The sequence below is a fragment of the Sciurus carolinensis genome, chromosome 1 (genome assembly GCF_902686445.1).
Source record: "Sciurus carolinensis chromosome 1, mSciCar1.2, whole genome shotgun sequence".
NCBI lineage: Eukaryota > Metazoa > Chordata > Mammalia > Rodentia > Sciuridae > Sciurus > Sciurus carolinensis.
In genome coordinates this window covers 166653688-166671356 of record NC_062213.1, presented here as the reverse complement: position 1 = coordinate 166671356, position 17669 = coordinate 166653688, and the positions used below count along the sequence as shown (strand labels likewise).

The following is a 17669-nucleotide window of genomic DNA, read 5'->3' as shown; positions in this document are numbered from 1 at the left end:
GGTAGTAGCAAGGACCTCCAAGCACAGACACCTTCTCCCCAGGCCCATGTCCACACCACCACCCCACCCAGGAGGCAGGAGAATGCGGATGTGGTGAAAAGCTGTGGCTCTGCTGTCTTTGGGCCTGGGTTCAAATCCCAAGTCTGACACTGCAGCGTCTCTTCTTCTAGAAGACAGGTGATACACGTCACAAACACTGAGGCGGGGAAATTTACATTAAAATAATACACAGAAGGTGCCTGCACGGGGCCTACATAAATTGTCACTATTATGATTGTTCAAAAATGGGACACAGCCAGTACACGGGGCCAGAGACAGCAGAGTCAGAACTGAGTTCCGTGCCAGTGCCAGGCCTCAGGCACACAAACACCGACTTGCCTCCGGAAGACTCCACAGAGCCCCTTCGAGAAGATCGCCCACTGAGAAGGAAAAAACCCGCGGGAGCAGCAGGGACAGGTCAGCGTCACAACCCCTTTCCACTGTAACTGAATGAAACGGCTGGGAGCCGGGTTAAAAGCAGGCCAGAGCCCCACGCCTCTCTGGCTAGAGTCCTGCCCTGCCCTGCCCTGCCCCTCCCCAGGTTTGCTCTTCGCTGGACACCTGGGGTTTGGACGGCAGAACTTCTGAGGTCACCAGCACTCTGCTCTTGTATGGAGCCTGGATCTGACCAGGCCTGTCCCGTGAGCCTCTGGAACCCAGCAGCCACGCAGCCATTGGCCTGGCACTTGCTAGGCAGGCACTACGCCAAGCACTGATTTGGACGTCTCTACTCAGTGCGGCCCCATGGGAGGGAGCACTGTCATCGGGCCACCGCATGGAGGAGAGTGAGGAAACCCGCCCAAAGTCATCAGAGCAGGGATTGCAACCCAGGCCACTCTGCTGCCCCTCTCCTGTCTCACACGTGCGTACGCACGCGCACACACACTCGCTAGTGCCTGCACTGAGGCAGCTCCTGGAGGCCAAGATGCATGGCGGGACTGTGACATGAGAAGAGCTGTAGGAAAAGCAGAGCCGAGAGGTACAGAACAGGGTGTCCAAGCGCAGGAGCCCGGCCAGGCGAAAACAGCACAAGTTCCCACACAAGCCCCTCCGGGGAGAGCGTCCCCGATGTCCTGAGCTCCCACCAGCAGGGTCCAACATGGAAGTTCCTCTAGGATGACAGAGTGTACAGACCAGGCTGTGCACCCAAGAGGCACTCGTCCCCAGTTGAGCTGGACCTCGGTAAAACCCCTTGTCCCTCGGAGCCTGTCTCCTCGTCTGTAAAATGGGGTAACAACACCTGCCTCACTGGGTTGTCCAGGTGACACGGTACCCTGTCCTTAGGAGCTAATGGGACAGGGACGTCACAGAGCACCATGGTGAGACACAGGGTGCACAGGACACAGGGCGCCCACCTCTCCCCACAACCTGCTCTCACAGTACAGCAGTGCCCACCTCCTTTGCTGCCTCTGGGCCCTGCTCTCTGAACCTCTGCCTGGAAAGTCCTTCCACCCCGTTCCTGGGCACTTCCACTCAGCACCAAGATACACTTCAACGGCTCCTCCTCCAGGAAGCCTGTGCTGACTACCACGGGCTAGCCTGTGCCTGCCAGGCTCTCCCTGCTCCCGGTTCTCTCCTTCCAGCCCTGCTCACCCAGGGTTGGCACAGCTGTTCCACGCTCGCCCGCTAGGCTCCAGGCTGCTCCAAGACTGATGCTAGGTCAGGTCACTCTGGGAACTCCAGCATAGAGTCTGGTCCAGAGCAGATGTTTGGTGATGTTTGTGGCATGAATGAGTCAGTAATTCAGCAATGGATGATGTGGGTATGGGTGACCAGGCACCTCCCTGAAGACCCTGCTGTGCACTGTAAAGCCCTCTCTGGTCCCCGAAAGCATCTTGCCACCACCTCCTTTACCCTTCTCTTTCCAGGGCACCTTTTCTAGACTGGGATAGAAATGGCCCAAGGGACTCAGTATGCTACAAACCCAAGGTTCAAGTGTCCCCTTGGGTTCCTCACCGACCACTACAAGAAAAGGCAAGACTCCAGAATGTACTGGAAGGGTAGGGCCTGTGACATCCACACAGCCACCTGCTCAGTCACCATGGTGTGGCCGGGCCAGGCTGCCAGAGCTGACTCTGCAAAGAGATAAAAGCCCAGGAAACAAGAGCATGTGAGGGAGGGAAGGGAAAAGGGGAAAAGGAAAAAAAGAATTAAAAAAGGGTTCTTTTGGTATTTGTTTTCAAAGCCACTGACGAAAACCAGATTTGAAGTTTGGGGTAAAAAGGGATTTGGGCCTTTCAAATTCCACTCTCCACTAATTGACTGCAGTTTCCTTTGAAAGAGCCCCAGCTCTTCTGAACAATCAGCAGCCCAGCTGGAGCTCTCAACAGCAGCACCCAGGCCTCCTGGCTCCAGAGGGTCGCACTGGCTGCAGGAGTGCGGGACGACAGGCCACCAGACCGATGGATGGACAGGGCACTGGATCCCTCAAGAAGGCACCACTGCAACTAGATCCTGCGCCAAGTGCTTCCCACAGAAGGTCAGGAGCCGCACCCACTGCTGTCTGAGCCCAGGGCCCGCGCCCTGCCTCTCAGGTGCTGTGGTCTGTCTGAGGCAGCAGTGAGCCAAAGCAGATGGAAGCACCAGACTCCTGGGTCTAGGTTTTCTGAGAGGAGAAGCAAGCTGCCTGACCCGACATCCCTAAGGCTCCGAGAGTTAAAAAAACTTTACGGGGTCGATGCCCCACCATGTGACCAGGAACTGCCTGCCCTCCCTGTTCCTCTCCTCCCAACAAGTCAGACCTGCATCCCAACTCAGGCCCTGCCAATCCTGTCAATCCTTCACACATCTGGCCTCAGAGTATCTTGAACAGCTTCTCTATGGGGTGACCCCAAAACAAATATCTCTGCTCCATCTTTGTGCACAGACAAACCTAGACCCGAAGGCCATGGATTCAGCCACGGAGCCCTGGAGAAAGTCAGGAGGTCACCTGCAGCAGCACAGGCATTAAGTCCCACCTTCACTGAGGCCCTCCCACCCGACTCTTGCACACAGCTTCATAAGGACAAAGGGACTTGCCCAGAGCCACCTGTGCATCTTAATGTCAATACCTTAACCTGAACCTGACCATGAGCCTATACTCGTTCTGGCCCTGCCCATCCACCTGCACAAGGACCATTATTTGCTCTCACGGAGCTATGGCCCCAAAGTGGCAAAACCAGCAGGTCCTGGGAACTCTCTGCTGTCCTTTCACAAATGAGGAGTGCCACTGTGCCCCAGCACAGGTGGCTCCCAGCTCTGCACATGCAGGTCCCTTGCCTGGGAGGACCGTCCCTTTGGAGGAGCATGCCCACACCCTCCCAGCTGCTCTCTTCTCCTGTGCGGGCCTCTCGCCCTGCCTGGCACTGACTCCCAGGCTGTGAGCTCCCCCAGCGACATTCCCGGTGACATCCCAGTGCCTGCTGTGTCTGGGGAGGAAACAAGGGTGGGGTGGGGCAAGGAACCTGAGCCCTCTGGGAAGAGCTCTGGGTGCAAGTTCTGCCTCCCCTACTTGCCAACTGTGTGACGTCAGGCCTCAGTTCCACTCTCTGGACTTGGGCTCCTCACTGGAGAAAGCACATGTGACAAACTCTGGTCTGCGGGTGTGGGGCTGTCACACAGGCTGAGGCTGGAGGCACTGCGTGACCTACGGAGGACGAAGGGTAGGTGGTGATGATGCTGAGTTCCTCCGTTCCCCTGGGGGTGGAGCGCGGTGGAGCCCTAACAGCTCCACCCTCCTCCAGCTTCCCAAGGACCATCGGGATGTCCATCTGCGCTGGAAAGAGCCAGGGAGTGAAGGCCCACGGAGTGCCCTGGGCTAGAACCTGCAGTCAGCATCTCATTTAGTCCCCCAGCCCTGAGGAGGACGGTGGGCTCAATGGTGTGACTGGTGCCCAAGGAAAGCCTGGCCTCAGCACTGAGCGCAGTGACCCCAAAGCTGTCCTTGCTTCTGTTCTCCATTACAAGGACCAGTGCACCTCAATCAATCAGGCTAATGGAATCTGATAAGTGGGACCCCGTCATCATAAACATCAGCAGCTCAGTGCTCCAGGATGCCACCTTGCTTTGATGAAGGTCAGCAACAGAGAGACAGCCGTGGGCATAGCTGGCAGGAGCCGGGTCCCCGTCCACTTCACCTGCACCAGTGTTGGCGAGGTTCGGGTGGAGCACAGCACTTGGGCCTCCACCTGGCCCTCACCTTGTCACACCCCCCGGCACTGCTCATCAGTGTCCACCCAGCCCCCCTGGCCTCTGTGCTCGTGAACTCGGGCCATCCTGTATCGCCCTTCCTCCAGGAAGCCTTCCGAGTGAAGCACTCCCTCCTCCGTGCTCTGGGGCTGGTCTCTCTAGTCTCACCCATGTGAACTAAACACTGTCCTCCCTCTTGGCTCTGTATACGCCACCCCCTTGGCCAGGAGCACCTCCTCCTACAGCTGCGACTCCACTCGTCTTGCCCATCTCGGGAAGCACTCCCTGATCGCCTGCAGGCTGCCTGGCACCCTGGTCCCGGCTCTTGCCCTCTGCACTCTCCCTTGGTTTGCATGTCTGTGACCCGTCCTAACCTGGCAGCTCTCTGTTCCCAGTGCCCAGCACAGGCCTGGCACCCAGTAGGTGCTCAGAGGTGTGAAGCAGTGAGTCCTGTCATTAACAATGGGCCAGGACAATCGGACACTGCAGACTGGTCTGAAGTCCTCCGTATCCTGCCTTCCTGGCTCCTGGTACCTGACGCTTGAAACCGCCGGGCTCTGTCATGACCCAAGAGCAGAGGGCTTCATATGGAAGGAATCAAGAGGCCAAGGCATCAAGTATCAGTTAGAACAGACACTTTATTATCCTGGCCATAAACCAGATTTACACTCAGGTTTCTTCTTTCCAGAAGCTCTGTAAAGTTTTAACTCTGCCCCAGCAAGCCTTGGGAACAAACCTTCAGAGCAGCAGGAAATGGCCCATTATTACTTAGGGGGAGGAGGTCCCGGCTGCTCTTGTCCTCCAGGTAACCCTGCGTGGAGTCACCTGAGCTTGTCCTGGTGTCACAGGGCCTGGATGGGCTCAGGCTGGGGGCCTAGACAGCAGAGCCCAGACTCCACGATGCACAGGCTGTGTGGCCTTGATGAGCTACTCCCCGTCTGGGACTCTGTCTCCCCATGACCACAGGGAAGGAGGCAGGAGGCAGATCCAGAGCTGATGTTCAAGGACACAGCGCAACACAGCAGCTGTGGATTCAGATCCTACCGGAAATCCTCCTAGCCTTGTGACCAGTATGTTACCCTCGCATCCTCTGCTCACTCTTCACGCTGCTAGTACGAGGCTCAGCGTGGGATGACCTACCTCCAGGACAACCAGGAGCCCGCAGAGGGCTGGCCGAGAAAGGGCAGCAAGGCAGGCCCCCTCCACACTGCCCCATGGGTGTCGCCACCAGGCTGACAAGTGAGGTCCCTCCAAACCTGTCGTCCCACTTCCCTCGGACCAGTCAGCAGGTGTGTGATGTCCCTATGTCACAGATGAAGATGACGATGCTTGGAGAAGGGCTTCCCATTCCTGCAACCCAGCAAGCCAGGAGCCCAGCCGGGAGTCCCAGTGCCAAGCCCAGTGTCCTCTGCCTGGCGGAGACGTCCTACGCCAACTGGTTTTAAAGAAGGGGCAAATGGGGGAGGAGGCCAGGATTCACTGAGGGCCAACTCACACAGACGGGAAGACAGCTCCGCCAGACGCCAGCCCGGGTCAGCCCAGTCTCTCTCTGTCCCACTGCCACTCTATCACCAGCGCCCGCGTCGGCCACCCTGCCTGGGCGGTGCTGCCACACTCCATCCAGGCCTCTCTGCTCAGTTGCCACAGCCCCAGGGAGCCCCCTGACCACCTGCTAACCCACACCCCTGCCCATCCATCTCCAGCTTCCCACCTGCTTTGTGCCCACGACACCTCCTCATTAAACCAATTCCTGAGCACCTATTATGCACCAGATGCTGTTGTAGGTGTTTGGCGATGACACAGGACAAAACAGACACAAGTCCCTGCCCTCCTGGAATGAACGTATGCAAAAAAGAAGCAAGATCAATAAGAAAAATATATTAAACAATATAATGTATTAAAATGTGAAAAGTTTTTTGAAAAAGCAAAGCAGGGTCAGGGGATCAGGGGTGCACCTTGAAACAGTGTGTGGACCGTGGGCACCTGAGAAGGGGAGAGGGTGCAGCTACAGATATCCCGTGGAAGGGAATTCCAGGCAGGGAGAAGGAGCAGCACCAGGGCCCCGAGGAGGCAGAGAGAAGAGAGAAGACACCGGGAACCAGGACCTGGGATGGCACCAGACCACTGTGAAGAGGCAGGCTTTCCATCTGAGTGCAGTGGGTGCTGTCTCACAGCAGTGGGGATCAACGGCAGAGGAGTGACAGATCTGACTCACGATATAAAGGATCACTTAGGGCCCTGTGATGACAGCATACTCTCTTACTTTGTTGGTTTATGGCTTGTCTCTTCCACAAAAACACAGGATTCAGGAGGGCAGCCCTTGGTCTGAGTTCATCACCAGTGTCTAGAACAGATCTTGGCAGGTATAGGCGCTCAGTAAATGTCAATGAATTGATTGGTTAAACAAACAAGGCCACTCTAGCCACACCAGCCTCTTGGCCACCTCTCACAAAGGCCTCAGGGCCTTTGCACCTACTGCGTGCACTCTGCCTGCAGTGCTTCCCCCAGATAGCTTCAGAGTTCTTCCCATACTTCAGCTCTTAAACAGCACATGGCCCCTGAGGCCTTTCCTGACATGCTCTTTAAAAAGCCAAGTGCCCCTCTCCAACACTTCTGTCTCCCCTCCCTGCTCATTTTTCTGTATTGTATTGTTACCAAGGGACATACTCCATATTTTCCTATCTTGCTGTCTGTCCACTAGAAAATCGGCTCCTGGAAGATAGAGATTTGGGTCAGATTTACTTGTGGATAAATCCCCAGTGTCTGGGACCATTGCTGACACACAGCAGGAGCCCAGCAAATGCTTGCTGAACAGATGAGTGACTTCTGCTCCTCCACTGTCCAGCTCAGTGAGAAGAACGGCAGGCCAGGAGGCCAGGAGTAGGGCAAGGGGACAGATCCCTGCAAACCACGGTGCTGGAGGCACAGGCCAGAGTGGGAAGGAGGACCACGCCATCTGTGCTGGGTAGTTTCATGTTACAACAACCATAAGAAGTAACTGCCGCCACCTTCACAGTACTCAGGAGGAAACATCAAGGTCCACAGAACTAAGCGACTCTCCCAGGGAGGTGGCTGGCCTGGGACTCGAACCCACGTCTATTTGAGTCCTTCTAGTTCTCATTCAGTCAGAGGTTTACTGACGCGCCATGCCATGCCTGACCCTGTGCTCGGGCCTGCAGCAGAATCCGGGAGGATGACCAAGGCGCAAAGGCCTTGGGCAGGGCGGGGGGTCCACCAGGTGGAACCTGCAAAATGAGGCTGACCAGGTGGGAGTCAGACCACACCAGGCCTTCCTATGAGTCCCTTTGGGAAGCTGGGACCGCAGGGAATGCAACTCAAGACCAGAGCGCGCGGCCATCTATACCCACTTAAGGCCCAAAGCAATGAGCCTGTCAGTACCAAATGCGGGGTAGGTTATGGGGGAACAGAATCTTCCACGCACTGTGGGGAGCATACTGGTCGACCACCCTGGAGACCAGCTGGAAAGGAGAGGTCACATGTCCTTTAGCCCTGGGGTCCCAGCCTTCAGTGACATCCAAGAGCAAAAGAGTTCTGGAAGAGGAGTCGGAAGACCACAGAAATCAAGGAACACTACAGTCAGCCCCCGGCCCACGCTGAGAGACAGTTGTTACAACACTGGACCCAACACACATAATCAAAAGGTTTTTAGCAGTCCTCGAGAATCCTTAAAAGTGTAAAGGAGTCCTCAAACAAAGTTTGAGGGCAATGCCCTAGAGAAACCCTTGCATATGTTATCAAGAAATGTGCAAAAGAGTTCACACAGCAGTACCATTTATAATAGCAGAAAGAAAGAGACCGGAAGCAAGCTAGATATCCACCAACCAGAGTGGATAACAATACAATGGAATATGACACAGCAGTGAAAATGAATGACTAGCATCACCTACAATGTCCAGAAACATAACACTGAAAACTCCCCTGGTTCCTTATCCTTATTAACATCATTATTCTGCTAAGAGAATTAAATGGTATAACTTCTTTCAAAAACTATCTGGTATTATATAAAAATAAATAAATAAACAAACCCATAGCTCAGTAATTTCATTCCTACCATGTGCCCAACAGAAGTACAAGTACATGCACATCGTAAGACATGTACAGTTATATTCGTAGCAATGTTATCCATGACAATAAAAAAACTGGGAACAAGCCAAATGTTTACTAGCTGTGGAAAAGATAAATCGTAATCTTATATATTAATAAAAATGAATAAACCAGAGCTACGCAGCAACATGAATAGATTTCGGAAATACAGTGTTGAGTGAAAGGAGCCAGACGGAATATGTGCCGTAGGACCCTAGTTACATACAGTTCAAAAACAAGCAGAACAAATCCACGGTGCTGGGTACTCTGGAGGAGGAGGCTGGGAATAGAGGCTGGGAGGCAGCGTGAGTGGGCCTCGCTGGGGTGACAGCATGTTCTTGATTGGTTTCACATTGTGCTATCCATCCAACTGCACACTCGTGGTCTGTGTGCTTGTATAAACCAAGAGTCACTTCAATAAAGAGGGGAATCGGAGTAGAACAGTGGGAACAGAATTCACTAAGGTCACCACCTGCAGATTAGAAGCAGGAGATGAGATGGGGTGAGACCACCCTACTCACAGCCTGGGTAGTTCATTACACTGGGATGGGGGAGAGAAAGGGACAGAGACAGAGACAGGCAGATAGGCAGGTACATTAATGGACCAAAGACAGTGACAAAGACCAGTGACCCAAACCAATATGTGTGTTCAATCCAACTCTGTGTGCTCGCTTTGGTAGCACATATACTAAAATTGGAATGATACAGAGAAGAGAAGATTAGCATGGCCCCTGCACAAGGATGACATGCAAATTTGTGAAGTGTTCATATTTTTGAACGGATAAAGAAACTGTGGTATATATATATATATATATATATATATATATATATATATATATACACACACACACACACACATACACACATACACAATGGAATATTACTCAATCATAAAAAATAATAAAATTATGGCATTTGCAGGCAAATGGATGAAATTGGAGAATATCATGCTAAGTGAGATAAGATAATCTCAAAAAACTAAAGGACGAATGATCTCTCTGATAAGCGGATGATGACACATAATGGAGGGTGGGAGGGGGCAAGAATGGAGGAAGGAGGGACTGTACAGAGGGATAAAAGGGGTGGGAGGGATAGGGGGAAGAAAAAAAATAACAATGAATCAAAAACTATTACCCTAGGTAAATGTATGATTACAAAAATGGTATGACTCTAGTTCATGTACAAACAGAGAAACAAGATATATCCCGTTTGTTTTCAATAAAAATGAATTAAAATAATTTTTTTGACCATAAAAAAAAATCCAACTCTGTGCACTTAAGGTTATAAACATAAAAATACCTACAAAAGACCTCGCTCCAGGAAGAGGTCAGTGAACTCAGGACACCACCCACACCTGATGGAATCATGAGATGATCAAATGATGTAATGCTCTCTCTAGCATAAAGCTACAGGAAGCTAGAAGAAAATAAATACTATTTTCCTGGTTTTTTTTTCAGCATCTGGAATAAGGGGGATCTCTGGTAACTCAGAACTGGATGAAAAGATGAACAGAAGAGTGAACGGATGAAGCAGGACATGTCCCCGGTGCTCGGGTCCCACCTGTCCGTACACCACATCCTGCTCTGGGCTTGTCTCTACCTGGACCTGTCACTGACCCGACAGCACGGCCTCCACTAAACCCCCTCGCCACCCTTGCCCAGGCACTGAGCACTGGCCCGGGAGCCCTGGATGTCAGTCCAAATGAGTTAACAATTCCTGCTAGCCCTATGGTGTTTCTAAAATGCTACTCCATTTTTTTTTTTTTCTCATAGCTTGAAAGACCCAGAGTCTGAGCCATTTAACAGTCCAGTTCTGGGCTGGATCTGTCACCACAACAGTAAAAATAAAAATTAAAAAAAAAAATATCCTAGTGCAGTGTGTGCTTATAATAAATAGTTTGCACAAAATTATTCATTCCACATCTGGGCAGAGAGATGCCTTTAATGTGCATATTGTTTGTGGAGAGCCCATAACCGAGGTTGTTACTCTGCAGAATGTGGAAGTCGTTTTCTACTATTAAATAAGGGAAACAAGGTTCTCATTTTAAAATTAATTCAATGAAAACTATTAAGCAGTTGGCCGCGAAGGCCTCGGTATTTTTTCCAAACTGATACTAATAAGGGCTCCCACTCCCAGCCCTGCCCAAACAAGAACACAAAATTAACCACATAGTTCCCAGGAACATGTTTCCACTGTTGTTCGGCCAGATCCAAGGGGACTAGAGCCCCAAGTCCCTGTGACGCTGTCTTCAGGTGGGTCTGGCGGAAGCGGCAGGCCCTTGGGCTGGGGGGCTGGTAAGTGGGGTGCTGTCCCCACTCTTCTCAACCATCAGTTACAAGCAGGAAGCTTCAGCAGGCCCTGGGCTCTCCCAAAGTAGAGGGGTGGGAGGGCTTCAGGGCAAATGAGACGTGGCAAGTCCCCTAGGCCTCTCCAGAGACACGTGACCAGCACGTGCCCACGGGGCAGCCAGTGGAGGAGAAAGACGGCAGGCAGGCTTGGCGGCAGGTGGGCAGGGTTTCCCAGCTATGCCGCTTCCTCTCCGGTGGTCTCTGCGTCTTCATCTGTAGAGTAGAGCTGTCCTGTGGACCCCAGGTGCCGGTACGTGATGAACCTGGCATATGCTGGGCATGCTGCACCCTTCTGCTTCAGTGCCAGCTCCCAGCCGCGATGCCAGGTGAGAGCCAGGCCCTGCTCCTGTTAGAAAACCAGCTCAGCAGAGCAGCCAGGACAGCGCGCTGTAGGCGCTGGAGGGCGGGAGGCCTGGCTGAGGCCCGGGCTGAAGCCCGTCTGCCATGCCTGGACAGGGTCCCTGGTCACCAGTTCCTGAGACTAGTGTTGACAAGGAAATAGGGTGATAGGATGGCTGAGAAGGACAGGCTCTGGTGACGTGGCCAGGGGATCTCTGTGGGCCCCAAACCAACCTGGGTTGGATGGTGGTCTATATCTGTGTCCCCAGGCCCTGTGACTATGGGCCCCCTGAGGGCAGAGACACCGTCTCACTCACCTGAGTCCTTAGTGCCTGGCCAAAACTCAGGTCTCCAGTGATACTGTCCACGTGGGTTCTGTGGCTTCCCAACCCCTGTGCAAAACGAGCTTCCTGGGTCTCCCCTCTTAAAACTGAGGTCCACAGGGACACCGCAGGATCTAGGCTCTGTGCAGTCCTAGAAAGGCACCAGGACCAGCTCATGCCCCCAAAAGAGGGGAGGGTGATGATGACTTTGGCCCACCCTCTCCTGGCCATGTGGCTCTGAGAAGGTCACCCGGTGGTCACTGCACCTCCACTTCTCCATCTGCAAACGAGGATCAACAGAGCAGCAATGCCCGCTCCCCACCCACCTCCAGCTGGTCAGGTGAACACGCTGACCACCAAATAGGGCAGCTGGGCTGACGTGCGGCAGCCCGCCCTTTCTTCCTGACGTCTCTCTCCCCAGCACGCATTCACGGCGTGCCTACGGCGGGCAGGCCTCCACAGCCCACTGAGACGAGCCCAGGCTGGGGCTGAACTGCAGGTGAGCGTGGGAACTGAGTGTCACCAAGGCTGGCCGCCGCAGGAGGGAAAGGGAAGGTGCTGGGAACACGCGACTGCACAGATGGGAACTTAGCAAAGACTGGACTGAACGAGGGGCAGGCAGGCAGACATATGGATGGGGACAAATCAATGAATGGAGAGTCTGATCGGGGTTCCAGTTCCTCTGCTCACGGAGGCAATATGCAGGGTCCTGTCCCCAGTCTGCTCCTCATGACCCCCAGCAGAAGTGCCTACAAACAAGCATGCTTGTGGCCAGGAGATCCCTTCCCAGGTCTCTGTCCTCGCGCTGTCTCATTTCTTTCCCCCTGGACATCTCTGTCCTGACTTTAGGTGTCTTCCTGCAGCACTCTGACCTCCACTGTCTGGTTCCACTTTTCTCCGCAAGTGGGTATCTCTCTCCATCCCTCCTCTTGGCCTCTGCCTCTTCTCCTTTCTTTCCCTCTCTCCTTCCTCTCATCCCACTGCCTGTCTTCCCAGTTCCCACGTGAACACCCCACTTCCCGCTGGCACAGGTGTGCCTGCAGGTGTTTTATCCAGGGAGACACTGCTTGTAACCAGGGAGGGGATCAGGGTGAGAGAGACATCCCTGACGAAAGGGGGCGTGGCCTGAAGCCAGCTGTGACCCAGGGCCTGCGGTGAGGAAGGCTGGCTTTCTGCCATGCCCCTCCCTCCCTGCGCATTTCATCCTACTCCATCCCCAACTCTGCCCTGGCCCGGCCCTCCTGGCTGCCAGCAGCGGGCAAGGAGGAAGGAGGGTTCCCAAGGGAGAAGTCTCCACCTGGACCCGGCCATCGGGAACAGGGTCCATGGGACCACAGGGTTTGGTTTTCCTTAAGGGGCTCTCAGTCTTACCACCCCGCCATGGGGCAGACGCAGGAGGCACCAAATTTCATCTGGTTAGGGACTGACAGCAAGACAGTTCAGCACAAGAGCAGAGCACCCGTGAGCACAGCAGGACGCAGCTTCCAAGGTCTCAATTCCCCATCCATCCTCTCACTCAGCAAATACTTACTGAGCTCTCTTCTGTGCCAGGCACTAGGTACAGGGACAGATCAGCAAGCAAAGTGGGCCAAGTCCCCACCCACGTGGAGGAGACAGGCAGGGAGCTACCTCCACCGTCAGAGCCCAGAGAGTAAGAGCGAGGGAGCAGGTCTGGGCCAGACTGCCCGACTTGATTCTGAACATGTTAAATCCAGGCTGCCACCTCCACATCCGCCTGCAGGCTCCGGGGAGGCAGTTAGACAAGTCAGAGCTTCAGGCAAGGTTGGGCTGCGCAGACCTGGCAGCCATCAACAAGAGGGTGTCCCCCAAGCCCCAGGCAGGCTGGGACCACCATGAGTGCACAAAAGGTCACTGCGATGAGATGGAGCCAAGTGGAAAGTCTGGGAAGGAGCAGATAGGTGTTCAGAGCACACGGCCACAGAGCCGTGTCCACAGGATGGGAGTGAGCAGAGGCAAACGCACCAAGGTCAGAAAGACAGAGATGACCACAGCCCTGGCCACGCTGCGGCCGCTGGTAACCCTCCCACAAGCAGCGTCGGCACGGCTGTGGACGTGAGAGCCGAGAATGGGCTCAGAGGAGGGCAGGAGAGAACTGTGGCAGAAAGACCGCTGACTGTGAAGGAGTTCTGCCCACAGGGAAGGAGGGATGGAGCTGCTCTCTGAGCGGGCTGTGCTTTTAATTTTGCAGAAGTAACAGCCTGCTTATGTGGGGACAGAAATGACTCCCCAGAAGGGAACTGTCCTGTTCTGGAGCAGGCGAGGTGTCCTGGTGCTCGCAGCCAGCAAGACGCTCAGCCCCACAGGCCGGCAAGGCAGGGGCACCCGTCTTCATGTTCAGGTAAGAAACCTGAGGCCAGCGCGGCTCACCTGCACATCTAGATCAGTGGCCCTGGAGTTTCCTTCCTCGCTGGCCACCCTGCTTTGACTTCCTGTGTGCCCCAAGCAGGTGGACAGGGGTCTGCAGTTTAATCAGGTTCTGTGAAGCTCCTTGTGCACACTGAAGTGGATGGTCACTGCTCTGGCCAGCCATCCCCAAATGTTTCCCATTGCATATTACCTATCAGGACAAAATGTATTCACCTATGAATTTAACTATTCTCATTTATACTATCAAACGCACTCCCACATGCTCGGCTTGAAGTCTTGGGTATGTCCACATAATCTCTCTGTGCCTCAGTTTCTTTGTATACAATGGAAAGAGCATCTGTCTCAAAGGCTACGGGGAAAACCAAATAAGTTAAGGATGTGCAGTGCTCAGAACAGCACCTGACACACGGGATCATCATCCTTACCATTCCAACAACGAGATGCTTCATAAATATAAATCACAGTCCTTCCACCCAAGAGATGGTGGACACCCCATCCTAGTAACTGCTAGACCACATGGCAAGGCCCTTAAGGACAAGGATCATATCTTTCTTATTCACCTTTTCATTTCCCATGCCTAGCAGAGGGCCTGAGACATGGCAGGTTGGCAATAAATTGCTGCTGGAATAAAGACCCACCGTGCCAGGCACACCCCTGTAATCCCAGCGGCTCTGGAGGCTGAGGCAGGAAGATTGTGAGTTCAAAGCCGGCCTCAGGGGCTGGGGTTGTGGTTCAGTGGTAGAGTGTTTGCCTAGCATGTGTGAGGCACTGGGTTCAATTCTCAGCACAGCATATAAATAAATAAAGAAGATAAAGGTTCATCAACAACTAAAAAACATATTAAAAAAAAAAAGTCAGCCTCAGCAACAGCAAGGCACTAAGCAACTCAGTGAGACCCTGTCTCTAAATCAAATGCAAAATAGGGCTGGGGATGTGGCTCAGTGGTTGAGTGCCCCTGAGTTCAATCCCTGGTACCAAAAATAAATAAATAACTAGATAACCTGCTACCAGGTAAATCTCACGCATCTCTTAATCCTTAACAACTGAGGCAGGGATCAATTCAATAATCCATTTTACAATGAGAGACAGGAAGCTCTGAGGAGGCTAGTGATTTGTCTGGGATCACACAGCAAGATACAGCAGAACTGGGGCCTGACCCACGTCACTTGAAGTCTTACTCAGGTCTGGCAGCCTCTCCCATCATCGAGAGTTCACACCAAAACAGACTGCCAAGACGTGGCCATTTGGGGGCTCAGCCTGATTGTCCTCCTGCCCCCAGCAGAGGAGGCAGGGAGGCAGAGCTGTGCGAATGCACACACTCCTCGGAATCGGTCCTGGACAGGCAGGAAGGACGGTAGGGAGGAGACGCTGCCCTGGTGCCCCACCCTGTCCCTGTGGGGAGCAGTGCATCCTAAGGCCCCAAAGCACCTTCTCCTCACCCCACTCCTCCCTCCTGGCCGCACTGCAGATCGGCCAGTGAGGCTGCATGGACGGGTTTCTGAAATGTCACCAAGAACAAAGCTCTCTTTTCTGCCAGCCTCTAGTATTTACAAGCAAGCACAAATCTGTGAGAAAATTCAATTGAACGCAGATGGCAGGAAATTCCTCTAAAATGACAGTGGCCAAATTCAAACCACAAGACATGAAAATAACCCAACATACTAGACATGAAGAACATATCTTATAGACTTCTCCTCGTGCGATTTGCAATCTGTGATGGATTACCAGGAAGACAGACTGCAGATTTATTGGACTTCTGTAGAACACGGATTCCATTTGCAACAATTAAACCTTCCGTGGTGGAGAACGGGGTCGGAGGGGGCTCGCGGGAGATGGCGAAGCTAAGACATGTGGTGTGAGGCTGATAAGGGCTGGTGTTAGCGCTCGCAGAGCCGCGTCAGGTATGGGCTAGCCGCAGGAGGTGGGGAGTGCCGCTCCATCTGTTAACCAAGTGCCTCGGGGCTGGAGAGCCAGCTGTGCTGCAAGGGTTAGGGGAAAGGGCACACCGGCAGGCTTTCCAAGGGGCAAGTCCATGCAAATCTGCTGGTCCTCTGGTTCTACGTGACTAGCAGAGCTGCGGATGGATCCTGATAATGGCAGTGGTCTGAGAAGTCCTAAGGGGAAAGAGGATGATAGAATCAGTGGGCTGATGGACAGCAAAACTGCCACTCCCCTCGCCTTCGACAAGGCAGACATCACTAGTAGATCACACCATCTCTTTCTTGCTAAGCTCAGAATCCTCAAGACGTTTCTGTAGTACATGGCCCAAACTGGGTTGAGACCACATACTGTTGTGCATCCTGGGCTGAGGTGTAGTCCTGGTGGCTGGAGTGCCAGCTGGTGCTCAGGCATTGAACAGGCGTGCTTAGGCTGTGGTGCTGAGGATGGAACCCACCTCCTCACACATGCTAGGCAAGCACTCTACCTCTGAGCTACATCCCCAGCCCGGTGCTTAGACTCTTAGTGACCTAGGTGTATGCAAATAAGAAAGAAGCTACAGGTCAGTAGCTAAAATGTGTGCTGCCAGCACAGAGATCCAAAATCTGCACCACAGAACCAAGCTTCTTTACCAAGTGACTGACAACCAGGCCCCATACAATTCTACCTCCCAGCCCTTAAATGGTTCAGACCTAACCAAGAGAGACTGAGATGGCAGGTGGGGGATGGGCAGCATCAGGGTGGCCACACATTTGACACTGCTCTCATTAAAAGGTGGGTCCATGCTAGTGCTAATCCCAGATACTCAGGAGGCTGAAGCAGGAGGATCACAAGTTCAAGGCCAGTCTCAGCAACTCAGCAAGTCCCTGTCTCACAATAAATCAGAATAAATCAGAAAAAGGGTTGAGGATACAGCTGGGTGATAGGGCACCCCTGGGTTCAGTCTGTGGGCCCTCCCCTCAAATCTGGACTGGCTTATGACTGCTTTGAAAAATGGCATGCAAGGTGCCGCTGTGCCTGACCACGGCATGGCCGGAGGAGGACTGGTAGCCTCCTTTTTGGAACCTTGAAGCCCTGGTCACCACAAAAGGCTGACTACCCAGCCAGAGACACCCCACGAGGATGACACAGGGAGGGAGAAGTGCCCCACCAGGGGCCCTTCCAGTCACCCCCACCCATATGCCAACCTATGACCAATCAACCTGTCTAGGACCCCACAACCAGGCCAGCTGCCAGCTGGATACCACCACAGTGACCCCAGCTGATGATGTATGGAGAACAAGGATCACCAGGAAGAGCCTGGTCCCAAAGTCCTGACCCATAAGGTGGGAGACATGACAAAATTTGGGGTGATTTAAGTCCCTCTGTTTGGGGTAGCCTGTTATGTAGCTCATCCATCCTTGCCTCTACCCCACTCTTCCTGTCCCCTCCTTCCCAGCCTCATCCCCTCTGCCTGGAGGAACACCCTTGCCTGGGTTCCCAGTCTTCAACTGGTCCCCTTCTAGCCCACTCCCTCTGGCCTCCAGTGACCTGGTCAAGCTGAGCTCTGGTCATCTTCCCACCAGTGCAGCCTTGACCACCCCCCACTCCCCTGCCCACCCGTGCTCCCTGCTCCCCACATGGAGCACACAGGCTGACATACAGGCTGTCCCCTCTGTGAATGCCCTGCTCCTGTTCATCCTTCAGCATCCAGCTCAAATCCAGGGCATTTGCTGGCTCAGCCTCTGTACCTCCATCCTGGCCCTGCGACCCCCCACAGCTTCCCCTCCTGTGGACGGAGATCATGACAGACTAGACGTGATGCATAACAGACAGAGTAGCATTTACTGATACCCAGTGACACTAGTCTATGGATGCTTGGGACAACCCTGGAGAAGGCCTTGGGAAGGAGGAAGGCTTGGAAAGGCAAGAAAACATTTCCAAAGCACAGCACAGGCCCAGGTCTCTGGAGTGAGCCCAGGAGGAGGGTAAGCAGGGCACAGGACAGATCAATCCTTAGCACTCAGCTTGCAGAGGAGAGCTG

The 17669-nt window shown here is 53.6% G+C and overlaps 1 protein-coding gene and 1 non-coding gene across 4 annotated transcripts in view; one reads left to right on the top strand and one right to left on the bottom strand.

The window, feature by feature from the left end:
- Glis1 (GLIS family zinc finger 1) overlaps positions 1-17669 on the bottom strand; it is a 200072-nt gene that overhangs the window by 115525 nt on the left and 66878 nt on the right. The window lies entirely within an intron of this gene.
- Positions 8975-9086, top strand: LOC124968224 (U6 spliceosomal RNA). Its single transcript, XR_007105651.1, has one exon. It is a non-coding gene; the product is annotated as a U6 spliceosomal RNA (small nuclear RNA).